The following is a 24715-nucleotide window of genomic DNA, read 5'->3' as shown; positions in this document are numbered from 1 at the left end:
CAAAGACATCCCCACTCCACCCCTGAGGGGGGAAGCGCTCCTGGTATCTGGGGAGAAGATGGAGGAGACCGCTGGGGCAAAAATGGAGAGACTGAGTGAAGATAGACAGAGGGGAAGCTGGTGGGGAGGGAAGGGGGGCACAGTGGGCAAGGCCTGCGAGCACAACCAGTGCTTTAGTGCAGGAGGGTTCTGAACAGGGTGACGGGGTCAGAATTGTAAGCATACAGTTTGCCTCCAGTTTACCACATACTCAGGTTACTATGATTCACGCTCACAACCAGCTGATGGGAATTTTTTTTCAGTTCATCTTCTTGTTAAATGTACTATGTACAGTGTTGAGTTGATAAAAATACTGGTGGTTAAAAGGTAATAACAGTGAGAACAAAACAGAAAATAGGGTATTGGACATCTGTAAGAACCAATGTTCTCCCCTTCCCCCTTTTTTAATTGAGATTTTAATGAAAGTTTATAGAAAACTTGGATTTCTACGCATTCATTTTGCACATTTTCCTACCTGTCCCTCCCCCTCCCCCAGTTAACTTTTTTCTTTGGAAAAAAATTCTTCATTGTTAGACATCCCCTCCACCCCATCCCAGCCCCCCAGTCCACTTTACTGTGCAACTCTTCTTCTGGACTCTTTTCATGTCAATAATATCTAATCATATATTCCTTTTATACATTTCTCTCCCTCATCTGTTTCAATGCCATGAACATTGTTTACCCCTCTTTTCTTAGTTTTTCCCCAACCTCCTATCAGTCTTGTTCTATAACAGTGGCATTATGCAGGATTTATCTTTTTTGACCAAGATATTTCACTCAGCATGGTGTCCTCCATGGTCACCAATTTTGTATAATATTTCATGAGTTCTTTATTTTTCAGTGCTGCATAATATTCCATTGTGTGAATATACCACAGCTTCTCTGTCCATTCATTTGTTAATGGGCACTTGGGTTGTTTCCAGCTCTTTGCTATTGTGAACAAAGCAGCAATAAACATGGGTGTGCATATATCTACTTGGTTTCTTTAGGGTATATTTCCAGCAGTGGAATTGCTGGGTCAAATGGTATTTCTATTTCCAACTTTTTGAGAAAGTGTCATACAGGCTTCCACAGTGGTTTCACCATTTTATACTCCCACCAACCGTGAATAAGTGTGCCAGCTTCTCTGCAACCTCACCAGCATTTATTGTTTACTGCTCTGTTGAATTTTGCTATTCTTACTGGAGATGACATCTCGTTGTTTTGATTTGCGTCTCTCTTAGAGGTAGGGATTTTGAACATTTCTTTATTTGTGTGTTCGCCATCTGAATGTCATCTTTGGTGAAGTGTCTGTTCATATCCTATGCCCATTTTTCAATTGGATTGTTTATTTTGTTGTGGCACTTGAATATTCTATAAATTCTAGATATAAGTCCCTTATCAGACATGTCATTACCAAATATTTTTTCCCAGTCTGTGTCTTCCCTTTTTACCCTGTTGGAGAAGTTTGTAGATGTGCATAGGTATTTGATTCTTAGAAGGTCCCATTCATCTATTTTATCCTCTCCTGTTTTAAGGTTTTTCAGAATGCTTGGAAGACTGTACATGTTGTGGATTAGGGCTTCTAGGACTCTGCCAAGCTTTTCTCCAATGAAGTTTATAGTCCTTGCTTTTAGTCCTAGGTCCGTGATCCACTTTGAGTTGGTTTTTGTGTATGGTGTGAGGTGTGGGTCTTGCTTGTGTTTTCTGCAGATGTTGTTGTTGTTGTTATGTGCCGTCGAGTCGCTTGCGACTCATAGCGACCCTATGTACAACAGCCCTAAACTCCACTCTGTCCTGTGCCAATCTCACTGTCTCTGACACTCCCATCCCAATTATCCCAGTCACTGAATCAATCCACCTCGTAGAGGGCCTTCCTCTCCTGCGCTGTCCCTCCACCCTCCCAAGCATGATGCCCCTCTCCAAGGACCGGTCTCTCCTCACAACATGTCCAAAGTAAGTTAGACGGAGCCTCAGAATCCTTGCCTCCAAGGAGCCACCCGGTTTAACCCTTTTCAGGACAAATCTGTTTGTTTTCCTAGCAGTCCATGGTATTCTCAATACTCTTCTCCAGCACCACAGCTCAAAGGCATCAATTCTCCTTCTATCCTCCTTGGCCATTGTCCAACTCTCTGATGCATAACAAGTGATTGCGAAGACCATAGCCTGTATCAGACGCACCTTAGTCTCCAGAGAGACACCATTGCTCTTCAGTACTTTGGAGAGGTCCCTAACAGCAGACTTTCCCATGGTAATGCGCCTTTTAATTTCCTGGCTGCTGGTGCCAAGAGTGTTGACTGTGGAGCCAAGCAAACTAAAGCTGTGTACAATCTCAATCTCTTCACCATCCATCCTGATGCTGCCAATTGGTCCAGTGGTGAGAATCTTTGTCTTCTTGACATTGAGCCTCAATCCATATTGTAGGCTGCAGTCCTTGACACTCTGCAGCAGGCGCTTCAGGTCCTCTTCAGTTTCAGCAAGCAGGGTTGTGTTGTTTCGTTTCTGCAGATAGTTTTCCAGTATTGCCAACACCATTTGTTTAAAAGGCTGTCATTTCCCCACTTAGCTGATTTAATCTCCTTGTCAAAAATCAGTTGGTGGGCTGATTTCTGGGATCTCAATTCTATTCCATTGATCTATATGTCTGTTATTGTACCAGTACCATGCTATCTTGACCACCATGGTAGTGTAGTGAGATTTGAAATCAGGCAGTGAGATGCCTCTTACTTTGTTTTTCTTTTTAAGGAGTATTTTGCTTATTTGGGGTCTCTTTCCATTAAAAATGAAATTATAGATTGTCTTTTCCATCTCGTTGAAGAATGGAATTGGTATTTTTATTGGGATTGCATTGAATGTGTAGCTTGCCTTTGGTAGGATTGTCATTTTCACAATATTGAATCTTCTATCCATGAGCAAGGTATAATCTTCCATTTCTTCAGGTCTCTTTTTGTTTTTTATAGTAATGTCTTGTAATTTTCTTTGAATAGGTCCTTTGTGTTTCAAGCTATATTTACTCCCAAGTATTTAATCTTGTGATGGGTATTGTTTTTCTTAGCTACACTTCTGTTTTCTTTTGGTCACTGTAGAGAAAGCCAATTCATTTTTGTATGTTGATCTTGTATCCTGCCACTTGGCTGACTTGGTCAACTAGGTCCAGTAGTTCGTTTTCTTGCTGAGTCTTTAGGGTTTTCTAAATATGCTATCATATCATCTGCATATAGAAATAGTCTTACTTCCTCTTTGCTAATTTGGATACCTCTTATTTTCTTCTCTTATTGCTACTGCGAAGACTTCTAATACAATATTGAAAAGGAGAGGTGATAGTGGGCATCCTTGCCTAGTTCCTGTTCTCAAGGGGAATGCCTTTAACCTCTCTCCATTGAGAACAGTGGGCTCTCAGGTTTGCATATATACTTTTTACTATGTTGAGGAAATTCCCTTCTTTTCCTGTTTTATCAGGAAAGTGTGTTAGATTTTGTCAAGGGCCTTTTCTGCATTAATTGATAGGATCATGTGGTTCTTGTTCTATGTTTTGTTAATGTTATGAATTACACTGATTGTTTTTCATATGTTGAGCCAGAACCAATGTTCTTAGTGAAAACCCACTGGAGGGTCAGCTGTGGGTTGGTTCCGACCCAGCGGTACACAGCACACATACGAGAACAGATGTACAACTCAGTCGTCAGAATGGAACCCCATCATAAGTTGGAGATGATCAAATTGATAATGTGTCAGAAAAGACAATCCAAGCAGTGTTATAATTTAAGATGGATTTGGTTTATAGATCTTTGGATGGGCATCACCTTTCCTGTAAGTAAGAAGAATGCTTCCAAACAGACCACCGCTATTCAGTTGAGTTTGCTCATGCCCTCCATTAAATTTCTAAGGCTGTACTGAGCTGGTTGGCTTCAAACAGCTGAGAGTTTTTGGTTAACAGCTCAATACAAACACGTGGTGGGGGTTTATATTGCTAACATAAAATAGGGAAAAATACAGAACAAGGACCTCCCCCCTACCACACTTTGAAGTGGTAACTGATGGTTAAGTTTTGCATTCTGTCAGGTCTGGGAAAGGGCAAGTTATAAAGAGCAGTTACGCACTTAAGCTTATCAGAGGAAGCAGAGAGCCTGTTGAATGTCAGCTTAGATCACTTGAGCACACCCTTAGGTGATAGCTTTGCCGAAATGTTTTGCAAATCTCAAAGACGTCAGAGGAGACAGAAGGTTTTGTGAGTGAATTTGTCCAAGTGTTGAGTTCCTGTGACTCTAGAAAAGAAAGTACTTAATATGCATGTATATATATATATATATATATATATGTATATGTATATATATATATATATATGTGTGTGTAAAATAATTTTATAGTGGCAAAGTAAAAAAAAAACAATTTTAAGGTGCAGTTCAGTGACATTAACCAGTACACATTGTAGCCATCATCACCACTATCAGTGACCAGCAGTTTTTCATCCCCCTAAACAGAAACTTAGTCTTTAGTCCTGTCTCAGTTATCTATTGCTACTGTAACAAAAATACCACAGTGGGGGTGGCATCAGGAAAGAGAAATTTATTTTTTCACAGTTTGAGAGGCTAGGAGTCTGAGTTCAGAGTGCCTGCTCCAGGCTTTCTCTTTCTTACCTCCGGGGTAAGGACCTGGTTGGTCTCTTTTGAACTTCTGTCCCTGGGTGACCTTCCCCCAACTTGGCTTCTCTCTTATCCTGCCTCTGCTGGCTCCCTTGCTTGTTTAATATCTTTTATATCTCAAAAGAGATTGGCCTAAGAGACATTCAACTTTTATTCTGTCTCAACATGGCAAAGAAAACTCATTCCCATGTATTATTACCACAGGGAGAGGCTGGAACTTACAGTACTTATTCAGTCTGTGATACCCCCCCCCCCCCCCCGTAAGCAGTGGCTTCCATTTCTCTCTGTCCCAGACACTGTTGTTACCGCCGTCCAGTAGGAGCTGACTCAAAGCTGACTCTCCAGCTGGTTTTCATGGGAGGAGATCATCCATATTTCTCCCAAAGAGCAACTAGTAGATTTGAACAGCCTGCCTTTGAGTTGACAGTGCAGCTTCTTATCCTTGAGACTACCAGACTCCCTTTTCCCAGGCATTGGTAACCAGTAATAAGCTTTTGTTTCTATGCATTTGCCTGTTGTAGATACTTCATGTAAGTGGGATCAGCCTTGTATGCTGGCTCATTTAACTCAGCGTGTTTTTAAGGCTCATCCTTGTAACGTGTGTGCGAATGTCATTTCCCTTTCTGACCTTTGTTTGCATGCCTGCTCATCTTTGGAGGGACATTTTGGTGGTTTCCACCTTTTGATTATTATAAATGGTGCTGCACTAAACATTTGCGTGCAAGCATCTGAATGCTGTTTTCAGTTCTTTAGGGACTTCACTAGAGATGGGGTTAGTGGATCATGCAGTAATTCTGTATTTAACTTTTGAGGAACCGCCAAATTTTTCCACAACAGCTGCACCGTTTTACAGCCCGACCCACAGTACAGTTCTAATTTCTCCACATCCTCACCATTGCTTGTTATTTTTAATTTAGAGGGCCTCGTGGGTCTGAAAGTGGTGTCTTGCTGTGGTTGGTTTGGGTCTGTATTTCCTTCATGACTACTGACTTTGAACCTTATTGGTCATTTGTATGTCTTCTTTGGGGGAAGGTGTATGCAAGTCCTTTGTCCATTATTATTATTATTATTATTATTTTTAATAGGAAAAGCACACAGGGACTTTATTATTCCCAATATGGAGAAGGTCTCCGAGGGGTGGTGGGAGGCAGGAGGAGGGGACTGTGGGTCAGGGCTGTCGAAGCCGGGTAAGAGGGTTCCTCAGGGCTACGGGGACCGAGTCCCCACCCAGGAACATCCTAGAGAGGTAGCGGTCCTTGTTGACGGGCTTGGACATCTTGCCCTTGCTGCTCTTGGGGACTTTGATCCACATCTCCCTCACGTTCTCCATCACCGTGTGGGAGTGCTTGTCCACGGCCGTCACAAGGCCCAGGAACTTCTTGTGACAGCTGATGAGCACTTGAATGTTGTTCTCGACCAACTGTGTGAGTGGGGAGAGCGGCCCGCGCTAAACCCCTCTTTCTGGTTCTGCAGCTCCTCCCGGGCCATCTCCCGTTGGGGTTCGTTGAGGAGGTTCATGGTGTTGGCTGTGTCCTATTCCTAGGATCGCTCCTATTTCTACCATGTTACTTCATCCTTTGTCCATTTTTTAAACTAGGTTATTTTGTTGTGGTTGAGTTGTAGGAGTTTATTATATGTTCAGGACAATAAACCCTGGTATTTTTGATCTACTGACTGTTCACCACCTGAGTGCTTTGCCACCAGGACTCCTTTCATACTTTAACTTTTTGTTGTCCAGCTCATTCCAACTCTTAGCGACACCATAGGACAGAGCAGACCTGTCCCACAGGGTTTCGGAGTCCAGAAATCTTTATGGAAGCTCACTGCCCACATCACTCTCCCACGAAGCAGCAGGAAGGTTTGAAACACTGATCTTTTGGTTAGTAAGTTTAGCCACTGCACTACTCTTCGTTGTTGTTGTTCATGCCTATCAAGTTGGAACTGACTCATAGTTGATTCTCCAGTAGGTTTTCAGAGGCTGTAAATCACATAGGAGGAGATTGCCTATCCTTACCTCTCAAGACAGGTGGTGGATTTGAACTGCCTGCTTTTGGGTTGGCAGTGCAACGTTTTACCCACTAGGCTATGGGGGCTCCATATTCCCCTTTAATCCACAATGGGGCTGGACAGGTGGGCCCAGCTCTTGTCTTTGTAAAGAAAGTTGTATTGGAACATGACCTTTCCATCCTGTTGTCTGCAGTTGTGGAGTTGAATTTATATATGGGCAAGAAAGTTTAAAGTAATGTCTGCCCCCAGCCCTTTGCAGATAGTGTCTGCTGACCCTTGCTCTAGGACACTCTCCCCACCCTTTCTTGTTTTTCATGAAACTAACACTTGGAAGAGGCTAAGGGAGTGGTGGAGCTTTCCACAACCTGGAATTTTGTGATTACTTCCCTGATTAGATTCCCTGATTATTGGCTTTGGCAGGCGTCACCTCCACCTCCGAGGGCCCCTAATGTGTGTGTGTTCCGTCATTTGTGAGGGCCATTTGGATCCCCTGCTTAAGGCGGTGACTGTCACCAGGCCTCCATTGTATAGGAACCTTTCCCACTTTGTCACAAATAACTGCAGTCGATTTGTTTTGAAGGTAGAGCTGGCGGGATTTCCTGTTATTTGCACAGGGATCCAGGGACTGTGCAGAGGCAGAGCTCAGCTGAGGACCAGTTCAGGTTGAGATGCTCTTAGACCCTGGCGCCTCCTGACTTACCACAAGCCAAAACCAAGCCCACTGCCCTCCAGGCGCTTTCAGCTCATGGTGACTCTGCATGTAATATCTGAGGCTGTAACCTTAGTGAGAATGTCCCGTGTCTCTTCTGCAGCCCAGCTGGTGGATTCAAACCACTGACCTTTAGGTTAACAGCCAAACATTTCCTGCACCACCAGGGCTCCAGCTTATCATCACTCACTCACTGCATCTAGTCGACTCATAGCAGATCCTCCAGCAGGTTTTCAGAGGGCTGCAAATCTCATGTGCGCTGATTGCTCTTCTTTCTCCTCAGAAGCTGCTGGTGGACCCAAACTGCTGACCTTTAAGTTGGCGGCCAGGCATTCAACCACTGCTGTTGATTAATTTCTGTCCCCACGTGTTTCAGAGTAGAGCTCTGCACCGTGGGGTTTTCACAAGGGTCCTTTATGTGAATGAGGAGGGAGGGGAGCCGCGGAGAGATTTGAAGATGGAAGGTGGATAACAAACCAGAGGAAGTGCCCTCTAGAAGCTGAAGACGTGAGTGAGAAAGGGTCTTCCTCTGGAGCCTCCAGGAGGAACACAGCCCTGCTAACAATTGGAGCGAAACCTGCCAGGTCCCGCTCAGTCCACTCTGACTCACAGCCACCCTGCAGGTGTCGGGGTCCTCCAGGGGGGATTTTTTTTTACCAGATCACCAGGCCTTTCTTCCAAGGCACCTCCAAGCTATTGAGACCCATTTGGACATCTGCTCTCTGGAACTGTAAAATAATAATTGGAGTTGTGTTAAGCCATTCAATTTGTGGTAACTAGATATTGCAGCTCCAGAATATACACTATACCAAGTCATTGAAGTTGTTGGGATAATATTTTTCTTTAAATTTTACTTCTTTTGTTAAAAATATAGACAGTAAGGCATCTTCCAGTTCAGCAGCTTCTCCATGTAGTGCACCGGCTTTCAGTATATACCCAGGTTGTGTAGACCTTCACGTGCCCTTTTGAGCTGTTCCTGCCTCATTAACAGACTCAGTACCCCCTAAGTTTCCTAGTTTGTAATTGGTGGAGTTAGTTTGATCCCATGTAGCTAGCTCATTAAAGAGCATAGTTCTCAAGGCTGACTTTTTTTTTTTTAATTTCAGGTGTTTTTATTAAGTCATCTCTAGGTTTTTTTTTACAAAGAATTTTTTTAAATAATTTTAATGAGCATTTACAGAGATTTTGGATTTCCATTCATTCATTGCTGCACTTCTCTCCCCGCCCATTGCCCCCCCCAACCCCCAGTTCGCTCCTCTCTTTCAAAAGTAAAAGAAACACTCCCTCCCTGGTACACAATCTCCACGCACCCCTCCCACTGCCCCAAGTACATTCCACTATGCAACCTTAATTGTGGACTCTTGTGATAACCATAATACCCTATCATACATCGCTTTTAAATTATTCTCTCCCTCATCTGTTTCAGTGCAGTACACACAATATATCCAGTTTCTCTCAGTCTTACCCCAACCCTGATATCAGTCCCATTTTACAGCAGTGGCACCATGCAGTATTTGTCCTTTTGTGACTGAGATATTTTGCTCAGCATAATGTCCTCCAGGCTCACCCATTTTGAATAATATTGCATGAGTTCCTTATTTTTCAGTGCAGCGTAGTATTCCATTGTGTGAATATACCACAGCTTCTCTATCCATTCGTTTGTTGATGGGCACCCGGGTTGTTTCTAGCTATTGTGAACAGAGCCATGATAAACATGGGTGTGCATATGTCTGCTTGGGTGCCAGTTCTGGTCTCTTTGGGGTATATTCCCAGTAGTGGAATTGCTGGGTCAAATGGTATCTCTAATCGCAACTTTTTGAGAAAGCGCCTTACCACCTTCCACAATGGTTGCACCATTTTACACTCCCACCAACAGTGAATAAGTGTTCCAGTTTCTCCACAACCTTGCCAGCATTTGTTGCTTGCTGTTTCGAAGGGCTGACTTTTTAATTACTGTTGTTGTTGTTGTTATGTGCCTTCGAGTTTCCTGCGACTCATTACGACCTTACATACAACAGCTCTGCAGCCTGCCATATCCTGAACCAGTCTTTCTGACTCCAACACACCTACCCCCGTTACCCAGTTACTGTCAGTCCATCTCATCTGTGATGTGCTGTCCCTCCACCCTTCCGAGCATGATGTCCTTCTCCAAGGATCTGTCCCTTCTGGTCACATGCTAAACCAGTTGAGGTTTTTTTAAAAATTATTATTTTATTTCTTTATTTTTCATTTCAATGAAATTATTACTATTTGTGTGTGAGTGTACCGTCAACTAACATCTGACTGGTACAGGAGGAGACTGTCCCTCCTTCCCCGGCAGAGCATCTGGTGGATTCGAACCGTGCGCCTCTGAGATTGTAGTTGCAGCTCCTTGCCACTAGACCACCAGAGCTCCCCTTAAACCAGTTTTAAGAAGACTTCTGGGGATAATTCTGGTTGAAGATTTAGAGATTGCCTCAGGGCAGTGCTTTCAGGGGTTCATTCAGCCTCTATGGTTCCAGAAAGTCTGCATTCCACGAGGATTTGAAATTCTGTTCTACATTTCCTTCCTTTTGGTTAGAATTCTCTTATGAAATCTTTGATCAAAATGTTCAGCAGGGGTAGCCAGGTGCTATGGTTGCCTGTTCCTCTGATCTCTGGTACAAAAGGCAGTGGTCTGTTGAGGGAGTTGCTCAGACGTTTCCCTCTTCCTCTGCTGGCTTTCCTTGTCCCTCAGTTGCTTCAGATGAACAGAGACTATTGTTGTGACTTTTGCAAGCGTTTACAATCCCAAACACCATGCCGCCAAGTAGTAGTTAGAACAAAAGAACCAAACATGCTATTAGGCCAATTAACTGAGGGGCACCAAGTAACAGTGACCCAGACCTCTCCAGGCTGTGATTGACCAAGTCTCCCCACGCCTGTGATTGGTGGTACGTCAGTAGCAGCTCTTTGGCTGGTGGTGGTAGTGTTGTTGTTGTTGTAAGTGTGTCTTTCACACATGCTGGGATAATATTTTCAGAAGTACCTAGCTCTTTTGTGTCTTTAAAGATGTATGTAAATATTTTACCCCCAAATCTTAGTGGCTGAAAACAGTAACCCTTGAGGGTCTCTTACAGTTTTGGGGTTAGACAGGGCTGGACACTTCAGGTTTTGCCTGGTGGTCTCTCATGTGGGTGCCGTCTGAGGATTTCAAGGCAAAACATCAAGTGGTTTGTTTGGAGCACTAGAAATGCCACCTCTCTTCCTCTTTCCGCAGCCTTAGGGGGTCTCTCTTTGTCATGGGGTTCTCCTGCTAACAATTGGAGCAAAACCCGCCAGGTCCCACTCAGTCCACTCTGACTCACAGCCACCCTGCTGGTGTCGGGGTCCTTCAGGGGGGATTTTTTTTAACTAGATCACCAGGCCTTTCAGGGGGGGAGCCAGCCTCCTTCCCTCATCTCTCAAGGCTCTAAATAACCAGAATTCCATGAGGGAAGAAACAGAAGCTGCAGATCAGGATGAGCACAGCCCAGACAGCAGTGTCACACATGCTGTATTATGTCTTCAGGACAGCCCCAGGCAAAGACCAGCATTAATGTGAGGGGCCTGCACAGACCCCAGAACGGGGCACTGAGGTTCAGGCCATCCCCAGGTTGGCGCTCTTGAGCCTGAATCTCCACGCCACTGTTTGTTAGCTATGTGGGAAAGGAACTTGACCTCTCTGAGCGTCTCTTTCTATAATTATCAAATGACAGTAAGAATGGAATTTCCCTCCCAGGATTCTCTCAAGAATACAGCAAGACGGTGCGTATCCTGAGCATGGCGTGTGGCTGACAGCACTGACTGTGGGCCCGCGTTTATGTTATTGGTACAGTATCTGATGTGTGAGAGTTGCCACCCACTAGCTGACAACTAGGATAGAGACTTGCTGCTTCCAGTCCCTGCTCTGTGACGTATCCTGTTATAAAATGGGGAGAATAAGTGTAGCATCAGAACCCAGGACCAGCGCAAAGCTCATTCCACGAGACGGCGGGCACACTTGCCTCCACTTTCCAGCCTTTTCCAGGCTGACACAGCTGTCCCTCCCATGGTGCTCTGCTTCTCTGCTGGCTTCAGCAGTCAGTTGCAGTGACCGCAGAACTCACAGGCCACTGTCAGAGCGTAATGGCTTTATAAGGCAGTAACGGGGGTACAGCTTGGGGTCAGGATCAACAGGCTGCACTTCAGCATCAGGAAGCAGGTGAAATTTGATTTCTGGGCCCAGGCAAGCCTGGCCCGCTCAGTCGCCACACACAAAAGAGGCTTCTCTGTCTTTGACCTGCCTGCTTTTGGCCTATCCTCTGCTGTCTGATCCAGCCTCCAGCCAGCATAGTGGTTTGAGTCCACTCTCTTAGCTGCACTTGGTGTAGCAGTTTTCTGCTTTCACCACTGTTTTTGCTGCATGGGCCTCTTTTGACACCCCTGTTTTTAGTGCACGGCCTTCTAGCTGCGTTATGTTCTTTTAGGAAGGCTTTTCTCTGCCTGTTTTGTCTGCTGCTTCTCTCTCTCTCTTCTTTCCCCTTCTCTCCTATCAGTTAACCTCTGAGTGGTTGGCTGCATATATAAGCACATTCCTGGTCAGTTTGACCATAAAGGGCCCACCCACCAGGGCCATGAACTGACCAGTCTCCTTTGACCTGGGCTGTGGCAACTTCATTTGCATACTTGGCTGACCAATCTCTGTAAGATGTCTCCCAATCACGGGGCATGGCCCAGGACCAGATGGAGGGCGTAGAAATCAAAGCATCCTTATTTATAGCTTTACCCAGGAAATGACACTAAACTTGGACAAAAATACCAAACCCTCTAGGATAGAAAACTAGGACAGAATTAAAAATGCCACATAAAGGAACTCATTTTGCCACATCCAGACAAGTCAGTTTACCCCTCTGTGCCTCCCCTCAGCCTCCCTCTTCTCAGCACACCCCGTGACCAGGTCTGATGAGGGGAGATTTAGTGTACCCACAGAGACCCTCAGGACAGGGCCTCTAAACTCAGTAACTGCAGTGTGGACAAGTGGCCAGGAGAGGGCGTTTGGAGCCAGCCTGGTGTGACTGTTCTTCCTTTCTGTAAATTCTTGTCCTCAGTTTTTCTTTCTCTAAATTGGGTGATTATGTCAATTACATCAGTTAGTATTCATAAAGCACTAGACAGTGCCTGACCCCAAAGTGATGGCTAGACTCTGGTGAACGTGGTCACACCACATCACCTCAGTGCCCAGTCTTACACCTACATGCCTCTGCCTACGGCCCCTGGTCGCCTGAAGTGGGCCAGCAGCCAGTTCCCCAGGCCTCTGGATGGCAGGGTCCCTCCTCCGTGGTCAGCTTCCTGGAGCTCAGGACCTTCTCAGGAGCTATTTCTTTCCTTCCTTTTAACTCATTATTGAGATCTGAGTGAAAATTCACAAAGCAGATTGCTCTGGATTCAATCATTCACGCTCATTTCGTTCTAGGACACGTTGTATCCGAGCTTCCCCACTCTCTCTGTGGTTCTGTTTCCATTCATCCCTCTGTCCTGCCCCCTCTGCCTTCTGAGCTTCTCCCTGGACCAGCCTTTGTGGTCCTACGTGGTTGGGTGTTCTCAGGGCTTAGCCCCACCCTGGTTTACCCCCCACCTTCCGGAGCCGTCTCAGGAACCATTTCTGCTGAGCATCCTAGAGGGATGCCGCTTGTCTGGTCAGGAGCCAAGGTGAGATTACATCGATTACATCGCTGAGAAAACAGTCGGCAGGCAGACAGAGCGGGGCAGCGGGGCCGCAGAGAGAGCCTCCCAGCCCTAACAGCTAATGCCGCATGAAATATTAAAACCTCCTTTAAATGAGTGACTGCGAGGGAGAAAGGGGGAGCCTCTCAGAGCTGGGGCGGGTGGGGAAGGCGGCAGGAGTCAAGGAGGGGGTGAGCATTGAAGCCATTAGAGTCTGGGGCAGACACAGATGCACGTGGCCGCGAGCTGTGCCTGTGGGCTGTGGTGTAGGGAAGCTGGAGGAGAGAGACAGTCTTGAGTGAAGCCAGGCGCCAGCAGTTACCCGATGCAGTGTGGGCACTGGGACACCCCCACCCTGCCGCTGCACACAGCATTAGTTAGCTCTGGGGAGAGATTGAATAAGTGTCCTCTAAGAATATGTGGCCATTGACTGCACACCGTGTGGGCTTGGGGCCTGCAAAGGACTCTGGAGCGGTTCTAGAAATAACAGGGGGAACAGCCCCAGGTCTGTGTGCCCTGAGCGAGCAGAGAGCCTTCCTGGAAGCGCTGCCTCTGTCCTGGCCTCAGGGAATCCCTCAGCTCCAGTCCTGGCTCTCAGTAATGATACCACAGACCGCACCCCTGAAATCTGGCACTGAAATCAGTTCAGGATTCAACTTCCAGCCAAAACATAGAGCAGCGTATAAGATGATCAATAAAACCAGAAGTACAGGCACTCCTTACAGCGATCAGCTAGACAAGACCAAAAGGGCAGGGTTTACTCAGAGATGAAGCTCACGAAGCTGGATAGGCTAGCTGGATAGGAGAGGAGAAATGGAAACGGGAGGCACAGGGAGGGAGTGGGAGGAATGCTGTTACAACATGGGGCTTGTGATCAGTGTTGCAAATAAGTGTGTGAGTTGTCAAATAATTTGCTTTGTAAACTTTCACTCAAGTCACAGTAAAAGGTGAATTTTTTAAAAATTGCATAGCAAAGGGAGAAGCAGGCACCAGGAACAGAGTCCACAGAAACCAAGGCTGGAGGTAAAACAACCCATTGCCATGGGGCAATCTCATCCTGTACCAGTCAGATCTGATTTGACGGTACATGTAAAAATAATACAATAAAAAAAAATTAAAAAAACAAACAAAAAACAACCCATTGCCTTCACACTGCTTCTGATGCCTACTGACTCTCCATTGGGTTTTATAGGAAGACACTGCCCACCTTTCTCCTGAGGAACAGCTGAGGAGTTCGAACTGCCCACCTTTTGGTTAGTAGCCCAACACCTAGCTCATTACTCCACCAGCACAAACCATTACAGAAACTGGAGTGGTCAGATGTAATTATGTAATATCCAAAGGATTAAAGAAGGGCATTGGAACAAAACTCATTGAGTAAAATGAATTTTATTTTTTATTTTTTTAAATGGCAGGAAGTTTGTAAAAGAACCAAGTAGAACTTCTGGAAATGATAAACTAGAATTGACTTTGAGATAAGGGCCAGGTTAAACACTGCTACTGAGAGCATAGGTGAGTAGGAGGATAGAAGACCTGAAATGGCAAGAAGTGAGTGAGGTCCAGGGAGCGGCGGGAGCAGGGGGCTCCCCTTAACTGCCCCATGGAAGGGCTGGACACGGTTATTTTTAACAATCTCTAGAGAGGAGCCTCGTGCACCAGCATATGACAGTCACTTCCCTGGAGTCTATTTATAATCTCCTGAGCATCACATCGCTTGGTAGGAGCCAGCGAGGCTGCTGCTGACCACACATTTTTTATGCCTGTCAAGGACTGGGAGCTCTAGTGGTAAGAAGGTGCACTGCAGTTCTACAGGCCTAGGGTTCGAATCCACCCGCTGTTCCACTGAAGAAAAATGGGACAGGCTCCTCCCATGTGATTAAACTGTCTCTAAAGTCCTCTGGAAGACCAACTACGTGTTCTTACTCTACAGTACAGAACAGTCAAGGAAGGGGAGCTCTGGTGGCCTAGTGGTAAGAAGCTGCACTGCAGTCTGAAAGGCATATGCTTCGAATCCACCAGCTGCTCCGTTTTAGAAAGATGAGTCATTTCCTCCTGTGCAATGAAGTGTTTCTGAAAACCCAGGTCAGCTATGGTTCAGTTCCCACTCGACTGTACTCAACAATGATCAAGGAAAGAAAGAGTCCTAGTGACATGGTGCGCTCCGTGTTATGCTGCTAATTCAGATCTACGAGATGCTCCGTGGCGGGAAGGTGAGGTAGGAAGCTGAGGTAGTCTCCTTCTGTGAGGATTAGCAGCCCAGGAAACCCATGGAGGCTCCCTGTGTGTTGGAATTGACCCAGCAGCAGTGGAGATCAAAGAAAGAAAGAGGCTGGGTGGGGCAGAGGTCAGGCAGCTGAAAGGTTGCCAGTTCGACTCTACCAGCCTCTTCACAGGAGGAGGATGTGATGGACTACTTCTGTTCTAGAATGATCTACCCCTGAGACCCTGTAATGCAGTTCTCTGTCCTCTAAGGTTCATTTGAACTGGAATCGACTGGAAGGCAGTGAGTTTGCTTTTGAGTTTCTCAAGGAAAAGAAACCCTGGGTGATATAAACGGTTAATGTGCTGAACTGTTAACCAAAAGGTTGGTAATTCGAGGGCACCTCAAAGTACCTCAGAAGAAAGGCCTGGCAGTTCCCTTCCCCAAACCATTGAAAACCCAGCAGAACACAGTTTATTTAGACACACACAGGCCACCATGAGTCACAGTCTTTGAACATTTCTGAGCATGAATGTATGTAAAATTATTTATTAATTGCATTGGTTAAAATGTTGTATTTAGGCAAGCTCTGGTGGCCTACGGGCAAGAAGTTGCACTGCAATCCTAGAAGTGAGCGGTTCAAATCCACCAGATGCTCTGCTGGAGAAGGAGGGACAGTCTCCTCCTGTACCAGTCAGATCTGATTTGATGGTTGTTGTTAAGTGCCGTCGAGTCGCAAGCGATTCATAGCGACCCTATGAAGGAGAGTCCTCGATGCTTGGGTACCTTTCATCCTCTCTCCAGGATTTGATGGTACACACAAAAATAATTTTTAAAAAAATTTAAAAAGCTGTATTTATAAATACAGTTAATATGTAACAACTATATTGTCTACATTTATTGCATGTAAAACAAAGAGGCAAAAATGAACAATGTTTTAAAAATAAGAGTGTAATATTTTTTATTCATGGCCCAACAGAGTTTTCAGTGCTCACTAAAGAGAGTTTCTTCCACAGACCTGGCTGCGTGAACTTGGGGGGCTTTTGGGGTTACCCACCTTTAGAGACGAGTGCTGGCCTTTCAAAGCCGACTTGTTTTTTTATGGTCATCCAAGCTGTAAAAACCTAAAGCTGAGACGGCAGATCCAAATGGGAGAAGTGTGTTGTGGCTACATTTAATCCTGGTGCTCATTTCTTATTCCCGTCCTTTAATTATGCAGAGGCGGTTGATGCATTTGCTCTGCGCTTGCGTTGTTAAGGGTGCCGGCCAAGATGTCTGAGCAGAAGGCTTTTAAAGAAGCCTCTCGTGCTCCAAAGGTGAGCTCTGGTGGCCTGGTGGTGAGGAACTGCGCTGCAGTCCCGAAGACATGGTCAAAGCCACCAGCTGCTCCGTGGGAGGAGATTTGGGCAGTCTCCTCCCGTGCAATTAACTGCCTCTGAAACGCGGCTGGACGGTCAGCTGTGGTCAGTTTCGACTCAGTGATAACACAGCAACAACAGCACAAAGCAGAGAATAGCAGCCCAGGAAGTCTACTTGCCTGAGCTGTAATACCCCAAATGGACAGGAGGGGGCGCCCGTCTGCCTCTGAGTCCTGCAGACGAGGTGGCATCTGGCTGACAGGAGCCCTCCCAGGGCTTTTGAGGTCACCTCTGTAGAGGGCATCTCTGGATGCCCAGGATGGCATCATTTTTACACTCTCTCCTCCAGTTTCCCTCCTCTCCATCAAAGCAAAAAATAACCAGAATTTCTGGTAATTTCTTTACGTGTCTCAAGAAGCACTTCCTCTGTCCTCCTTGTATGTCTCTCCTTGAGACGACGACTTCTTTTTTTTTTTTACTAAATAAGCTTGCTCATTAATGGGGGCTCAGAGAGAGAGAGCTGCCTGGACAAGGATCGGGAAGTGTTAGAAGCGCAGGCCCCTGCGGGCTAAATCGGCCCAGGCTACCTGGATGCGAGTCTGCAGCCCCAGAACCGCGTCCTCGTAGGCATGGAAAGCGGTCACGCGATAACTCACGGTGCCCACGGCAGAGCAGCCGTCTGTCACCAGCATATAGGCGGGCAGTGGCCGCAGAAGCTCCTCGCAGATCAAGAGTGGCTTCCAGGCCCAAGGTGGAGCCCAACAGTGCCAGACCCCACACCCACTGCGCCAGCTTTGTCATGGTGCCCGCTCTCCGGCTCACCTAACCTCACTTCTGCTCCTTGGTGGTCTGGTCTGTCCTCGCCTGTCCTCGCCAGCCCCATTCAGCCGTCAGCCTACACTGACTTCTGTGCCCAGCATCTCCTTGAGACTTCTTGATCAGCTTCTCACCGTCCCACCCTGAAGTCAGGATGGCCCCCTAGAGGTGCCCCTCCACCTCACTGGGATCTGACTCCTTCTCTTTCCCTCCATTGTTGATGTACCTTCACATCGGAACCGACTCACGGCTGCGCCTCCAGCGGTTTTCAGAAGCTGTAAATCAGGTAGGAGGAGAGTTCCCCTCTCTCTCCCACAGGGCAGCTGATGGGTTCAAACCTCACACCTTTGAGTTGGCAGCATAGCTCCTTACCACTAAACCACCAGGGCTCCTTAGCTCCCCCATAGGGCAGTGTAGACCTATCCCACTCCTAGCGTTTTCCAGGCTGTAAAGTTTGTCTCATTTTCTCCCAGGGAGTAAAGCGCAAGCCTTTTAGTTAGTACCTTAAATACTTAATCTCCAGGGTTCTCTCTGAGGTTCTGTTGTGGTTGACACCCTCCACCGAGCTCACTTGTTGTGTCTGTCTGTCTGTGTGTCTCTGTCTCTCTCTCTCACTTACTCACTCACTCTTATGCTTCAGCCTTCCTCCAGCTTCCACATACTTCATGCATCTGATGAGCAGCGTCAAATATATTATCATTTTGTCTCTTTCAAAATGATTCAAAGTTTATCTTACTTTCAGTTGCTAGTATTTATCCTGTTTTTCTCCTTTTCACATTGTGGTTGCAGAACTTTCTAAATTTACTAAAGTGTTGTATGCTTTTGGTGAAAGAAAAAGTTGGACCCAGATCTGTCTGTGTTCATCTGCAAGTGATTCAAAGTCTGGCCAATAGTGACTTCATTCCAAAGAATTCATGTTTCTTGCTGGCTTTACAGTAAGCCCTTAGGAAGGTGGCTCAGGAATGTCATCATGGATCTGAGGGCTCTTCCTGTTTCTTCTATCTTTGGGTGCAGGCAGTGACTCTCCTCATGGCCTCAAAAGGGCTGCTGGAGCTCCAGGCATCCTGCTTTGATACTGCAGTAAGGGAAGACTTTGGGGAAAGGCAGACAGAGGGTAGACAGATAGAGGGCTCTCATCAAAGAAGGAAAACCCTTTCCCAGAAACCCCTGGGGATACTTCTTGTTGCTGATTGGCCAGAACTGAGTCACTGACCACCCCTTGCTGTGGTAGGAGGTCAGGGTACTGAGTGTGGGCTTCTAGATTCCAGTGGAGGCATGGGAGGATGGAGTTTAACAAGACCATGAATAATGTAAAGGATTATATTCTTATTTATGATTATAAATAATAAAAGCTCCCAGGCTATTCTAAAGCCTTTTATGTGTGTCGATTCTCACCACAGTTTTACAAGGTTTTCATTACTGCCACATTACAGATGACGAAACCGGGCAGTGCTGGTGACCAGTCTGCCTCGGGGCTGGTGGGTAGGAAGCAGTGGGGCTAGGATTACAGCCCAGACAGTCTGGCTCCGGTCTGACTTAACCACAGGGCTCTCTGCTCACCTCCCAGCCACATTCCCCTCAGGCAGGTGCCGAGTCTCCTGCCACGTGCTTGCCGTTCACGCCAAAGCCTTAAACACCAGCAGCACCTCTGCAAGCCTCTTGCTTCACTCAGAGTCCGCCTCTTGCTTCAGGGGACGAAGTGGGGGTGCAGAGATTGAGGAACTTTCAAAAGGTTCCAAAGCCATTAAGCAGCAGAGCTAGGATTTGAACTCAGGACTTTCTGACTCCAGAGTTCAGTAAGCCCTTAAGTCTTAGCCTCCCTGCTCTCTTCTGCTGTCTCATAAATGCCAAAATGCCCTCTAGTCCTGGGCTCTACAGTCTGCTGGTGTGGGAAGAAGAGGTGGCATTTATTGTTATTTTATTCTGGAGTGGGGACAAGCTGCGGTCCATTGTTGTTGTTGTTGTTAGGTGCCCTTGAGTCGAGTCTGACTCTTTGCAACGCTGTGCACAGCAGATCTGAGGTCTGTCCTGTCCTGTGCTGCCATCGTCATCCCTGACATTCTCAAGCCTATTGCTGTAGTCACGGTGTCAGTCCACTTGGTTGAGGGTCGTCCCTGCATTTTCTCACCTTCCACTTTTCCAAACAGGAGGTGAATTTCCAAGGAATAACCCAGAGCATGTAAGACAGAGCCTCACCATCCTTGCTTCCGGGGAGCATCCTGGCTGCACTTTGCCCAAGACTTACCTGGTTGGTTGGCAGTCTGTGGCATACTCAGTACTTTTCTCCAGCACCACAACTCAAAGGCATCAGTTTTTCTTCTGCCCTCCTTATTCATTGTCCAGATCTCAGAGGGATAGCAAGTGATTGAAAACACCATGGTGTGAATCGAGCGCACCTTAGTCTTCAAGCTATCGTCACTGCTCCTGAGTGGTCTGGAGAAGTCCCTGATAGCGGACTTGCCCAGTGCAATATGTCTCCTGATCTCCTGACTGCTGGTGTGGAGGGGGTTGATTGTAGGTCCCAGTAAGATCAAACGTTGACCATTTCAGCCTTTATCCATCTATCACGAGGCTGTATGTGTTTCTGCTGCCTTGGGACAGACTCAGAAGAGCGAGGTCATGTCCCTGGAAGCTTTCCACTCCTGTTGTTCCACCTGCTGGTGCAGCTGCCACCGTTCCCACAATTCTTAGCCTCAGGGCATCACTGGGCAAGCTTTAAACCAGTTAGGACACTTCCAGGGGCAGCCAGGGCAAGAACTCGTTTACTCTGCATAATAATGAATAGTGGCTATTAATTGTTTTTGCTCATTCTTCTAAGTGGTCTAGCACTGGTCTGTGGATTGCTGTACAGAGGTAACTCGTGGTTGCTGTGATGCTAAACTCTGTCTGTGACACTGATGTGCCAAATGCGATAATGGTTACCCCCATGGGTAACCACGGACAGTGTTTGGTGGAGCTTCCCAATTAAAACAAGCTTGGAAGCAGGAGTGGTATCCACTTCCAAAATAGCTTTCCTCCAGAAACCCTATGAACATGGAGAAATGACCAAGGTCTTTTTTTTTTTTTTTAGTGTTCAGGTCTTTTGTTCATAGGATCTCTATGAGTTGTCTATGACTCGATAGCATTTAACAACAACAATAATTCTATCTTAACAAGTTCCCCTAACCACCTTTTTAAGGGATTTATGATCATCCTAGTTGTAAGAATGCAGAGATACTTTAGAAAAACTAGTTACTCAAGGCTACAAGGTAGATAGATGGTCAAGTCTCACTGGCTTCCAGACTCTGCCTATTCTGTTTCTTTAGTAACAAGTGGTTGTTTCTATCTCCCCCCACCCCAGGTGAAAGCTCTGTGTCATGTAATGTACACACCTAAGGTGTATAGTTCAAACTAGCAGCACCAGAACACAATTAAAGAGAATGTTGACACATTTGCAAAAAATGTAATCAAATCATTGAACAATGTGTCTGGAAATTGCCAAATGGGAACCTAACTTGCTGTGTAAACTTTCTCCAAAAATATGGCAAAGTATTATTAAAAAGAAAGTACCGTACCTTCAGTGAGTATGGAACAGAGTACCTCCCGTGTAGCCAACAGACAGGACAAGGAAACATTGCCCTCACCCCAGGAAGTTCTTTCTTTCTCTTCTCTGTCAGCACAACTGATGTCACCTTTCCCTGTAGACTAATTCAGCCTGTTCTTAGACATTATATGAATGGGATCGTACCGTATGTACTTCCTGTCTAGCTTCTGTTCACATGGTGCTTTTGAGCTATTTCCTTGCTGTTGAATGCCTCAATCGTTTTGGTCTTTTGTGTGTGTGTGTCTGTGTGTGTGTGTACCATCAAATCATATCTGACTGGTACAGGAGGAGATTGTTCCTTCTTCTCCAGCAGAGCATCTGGTGGATTCAAACTGCACACATCTGGGATTGCAGTGCAGCTTCTTGCCACTAGACCACCAAAGCTCACCAGTGTCTTTTATTTTTAAGTAGGAGCCCAGTGGAGTCCTTGGGGGACACAAACAGGCACTCACTACTAGCATAAAAGTTAGCGGTTCAAACCCAACCAGAGTTACCTTGAAAAGCCTGTTGAGTACTTCTGCTCTCCAGAACGTCAGGTCCCCAGGAGCCAGCAGGAGCTCGAAGGCCACTAACAGCAGCCGTAACGCAGGGTATGGACAGACCAGACCGCGATCGGTCCCCTGTCTGCTGATCCACCCCAGCTCTTCTTAATAAAGTGGCTGTGCACATTCTTGTACAAATCTCGATGTAGGCATATATTTCAGATGTCTGTGTAAAAGGTCCTTTCTTCTCCTGCAAAGGCGTGTCTGTCCTTGGGGACGCAAGAATTGAAGGCAGAAAAACATGGACTGGGAGAGGTCTAGGACAGCTTTCCCCTCTCAGGCTCAAGCTCACACATCCAACAGTGAATTACAAAAAAAGAGAAAAAAATTCCTGGAAACTTTTATTAACAATAATACTTCCCCCACCCCTCCGGCCCAAGAAATAAACAGGCTTTTATTGCACTGTTTGAGAGGGATGCCAGCTGACCTCTTGCGTGTGTGCAGAAGGTCAAAATGGCACGAGGGCAGTCAGGGGCAGTTTCTTTTTATAACACTTTTTATTTGACAACGTTGTCACTTTAGTAATGCTAAGTCATTCAGTTCTTAGGAAATTTTTTGTTTTAAAGGGAAAAATTATTTCAGAAATACTCATATGAATCAATATGTCAATTAGTACGGTGAGTCAAGAGCATTTAGATTTAGAATAGACCTGCCAGTAAATATGTCATTTTGGGGATGACAATAACATGACTAATGTAATGTTATGAGGGATTTTTATTCCTGTTAAAACTTGCTGTATTTAGAATTACTAATTCTCAACAGATAATTTATTTTGTTGAACGCTAAGATGAAATAGAAACTTGAGTCATTAGAATTCTTTTTCATGAATTAATAAATTCATTTCCTATGAATTATAGTAAACCCACACACACAGAGAAAATTTGTTTAATAATAAGTGTGCTTGTAGGGGAGCTCTGGTGGCCTAGTGGCAAGGAGCTGCAACTACAATCCCAGAGGCTCATGGTTCAAATCCACCAGATGCTCTGCCGGGGAAGGAGGGACAGTCTCTTCTTGTACCAGTCAGCTCTGATTTGATGGTATACACACACACACACACACACACACACACACGTGTGCTTGTGCTCAAAGTTCACAAACCCATCTTTAGCTCCCATGTGAACTTTGTTCTTTAAATTTCTCTTTTTATTTTAATGGCATTTATAAGATAAATATTTTTATCACTAAGAAAGAGGATTGATGCCTTTGAGCTGTGGTGCTGGAGAAGAGTGTTGAATATACCATGGACTGCTAGGAGAACAAACAGGTTTGTCCTGGAGAGGGTGAAGCCAGAGTGTTCCCTGGAGTCAAGGATTCTGAAGCTTCGTCTGACATATTTTGGGCATGTTGCAAGGAAAGGGACATCATGTTTGGCAGAGTGGAGGGAAAGCGAAGGAGAGGAAGACCTTTGGCGAGATGGATCAATTCTGTGACTGGAGCAGTGGGAATAAGTGCGTTTGAGATGGCTAGGTTGGCACAGGATAGAACAGCATTTAGAGCTCTTGTACATAGGGTCACTATGAGTCGCAAGCGACTCAATGGCACATAACAACAACAACAAAGTTCCTCCTTGTTGCCAAACTTTATGCTTGTCCTTGTCTGTGGGCCTCTTCAAGGATTTCTGGTGGCCTAGAGGGTAAAGAGCTGGGTTGCCAACCCAAAGGTAGGCAGTTTGAATCCACCAGTTGCTCTGCAAGAGAATGAGGGTATTCTTGTCCCTCTGTGATTTACAGCTTCTGAAATCCTGCTGCAGAGTCAGCTGTGGGTTGGTTCCAACTCAACAGCAATGAGTGGGTGAGTGGTGACTTGAATCGTCTGATGTTAAGGGGTCCCTTGGACTGGGTTTCCACTTCTTTTCTTCAGTTTTGGCTTGTTGGGAGAGTGACTTGACTGAGACTGTCAAAAGCACGACCTCCCTTCATCAGCACTTCCTTCTACTTCCTCAATTCGTTCTTCTGCTTCAGAGAGTTTCTGGGCTGGTACCCACTCCCCTGCTTTTTCCCTTTTACATAGGAGTTTCACGTTCTCCAAGCATATTTTTGGAACAAGCATAACTTAAGTGGCCATTTCCCTCACATTCACAGCACTTAGATTTAACAAATTGATGCCTTTGAGCTGTGGTGTCAGAGAAGAGTATTGAATATACCATGGACTTCTAAGAAAATGAACAGCTTTATCCTGGAGAGGGTTAAACTAGGCTACTCCTTTTTTTTTTTTGAAAGATTTATTCGATCTGAAGAGAAACAAGAGTATGTAATTTTTTTTTTGAAAAGGTAATTTAAAAAATGGCTGCAGTTAAAGACACTGGAAGCAAGCTACCAGAAATTCAAGCTGGAGCAAACTGGGAATAAGGGTTCTCACTGCTGATGCCAGGTGGTTCTTGGCTGAATTTACCGGTGTCTATGCAAAACTTTGTGTAGACCATAACAAGTTACGGATAGTACTGCAAAGAATGCTAACTCATTTAATTGTGCTCATGGGGAATGTGTACAATGACCAAGAAAAAAAGCAATTTGAACAGAACAAGGGATATCATAGTTGAAAATCAGAAAAGGTATCTTTATCTACATGCTAAGCAAACAATCTAAGAAACTGGACTATATGAAGCCCATGACATCAAAACTAGAACAAGGGTGATTAACTTGCAATATCAGATGTATCTTACAACCTTGCCTGGTGGAACCAAACTGGACTAGAACCACATAATGAAGATCCAAGACTGTGGCCTTTTTAGAGTCATAAATTATAATAAGAATTCTCAAAACTAGACACACAAGCATTATCTTGGTAAGAGAAGGTAGTTCTCATGAATTTCACTTCACTTGACTCTACATCCATTGCACTAGCACTCAAGAATTCAGATTACAGGGGGTGAGAGTCGGGGGAGGGCTGGGCAGGGAGAGAAGTGCAGCAATGAATGAATGGAATTCTAAAATCCCAGTAAATGTTCATTAAAATAAAAAGAAAAGAATTCCGATTACATCCTGCATTAAGTCAATCTGCAGCAAAAGACCCTATTATTCAAAAACGAAGATACCACTTTGAGGCCTAAGATGTGCCTGGCCCATCCTAGTATTTTCAATTGCTTACATTACATGTGGAATCTGGATAACAAACTAGGAAGACCAAAGGCAGGCCT

At 45.6% G+C, this 24715-nt stretch overlaps 1 protein-coding gene and 1 pseudogene across 1 annotated transcript in view; one reads left to right on the top strand and one right to left on the bottom strand.

Annotated features, from left to right (window-relative positions):
- Positions 1-24715, top strand: part of LOC102867411 (optic atrophy 3 protein-like) — a 62356-nt gene that overhangs the window by 4022 nt on the left and 33619 nt on the right. The window lies entirely within an intron of this gene.
- Positions 17184-17439, bottom strand: LOC102851252 (annotated as a pseudogene).

Source organism: Elephantulus edwardii, unplaced genomic scaffold (assembly GCF_000299155.1).
Source record: "Elephantulus edwardii isolate Elephantulus edwardi_28Jun2011 unplaced genomic scaffold, EleEdw1.0 scaffold00315, whole genome shotgun sequence".
In the NCBI taxonomy this organism is placed as follows: domain Eukaryota; kingdom Metazoa; phylum Chordata; class Mammalia; order Macroscelidea; family Macroscelididae; genus Elephantulus; species Elephantulus edwardii.
This window is presented reverse-complemented; position numbering and strand designations above follow the sequence as displayed.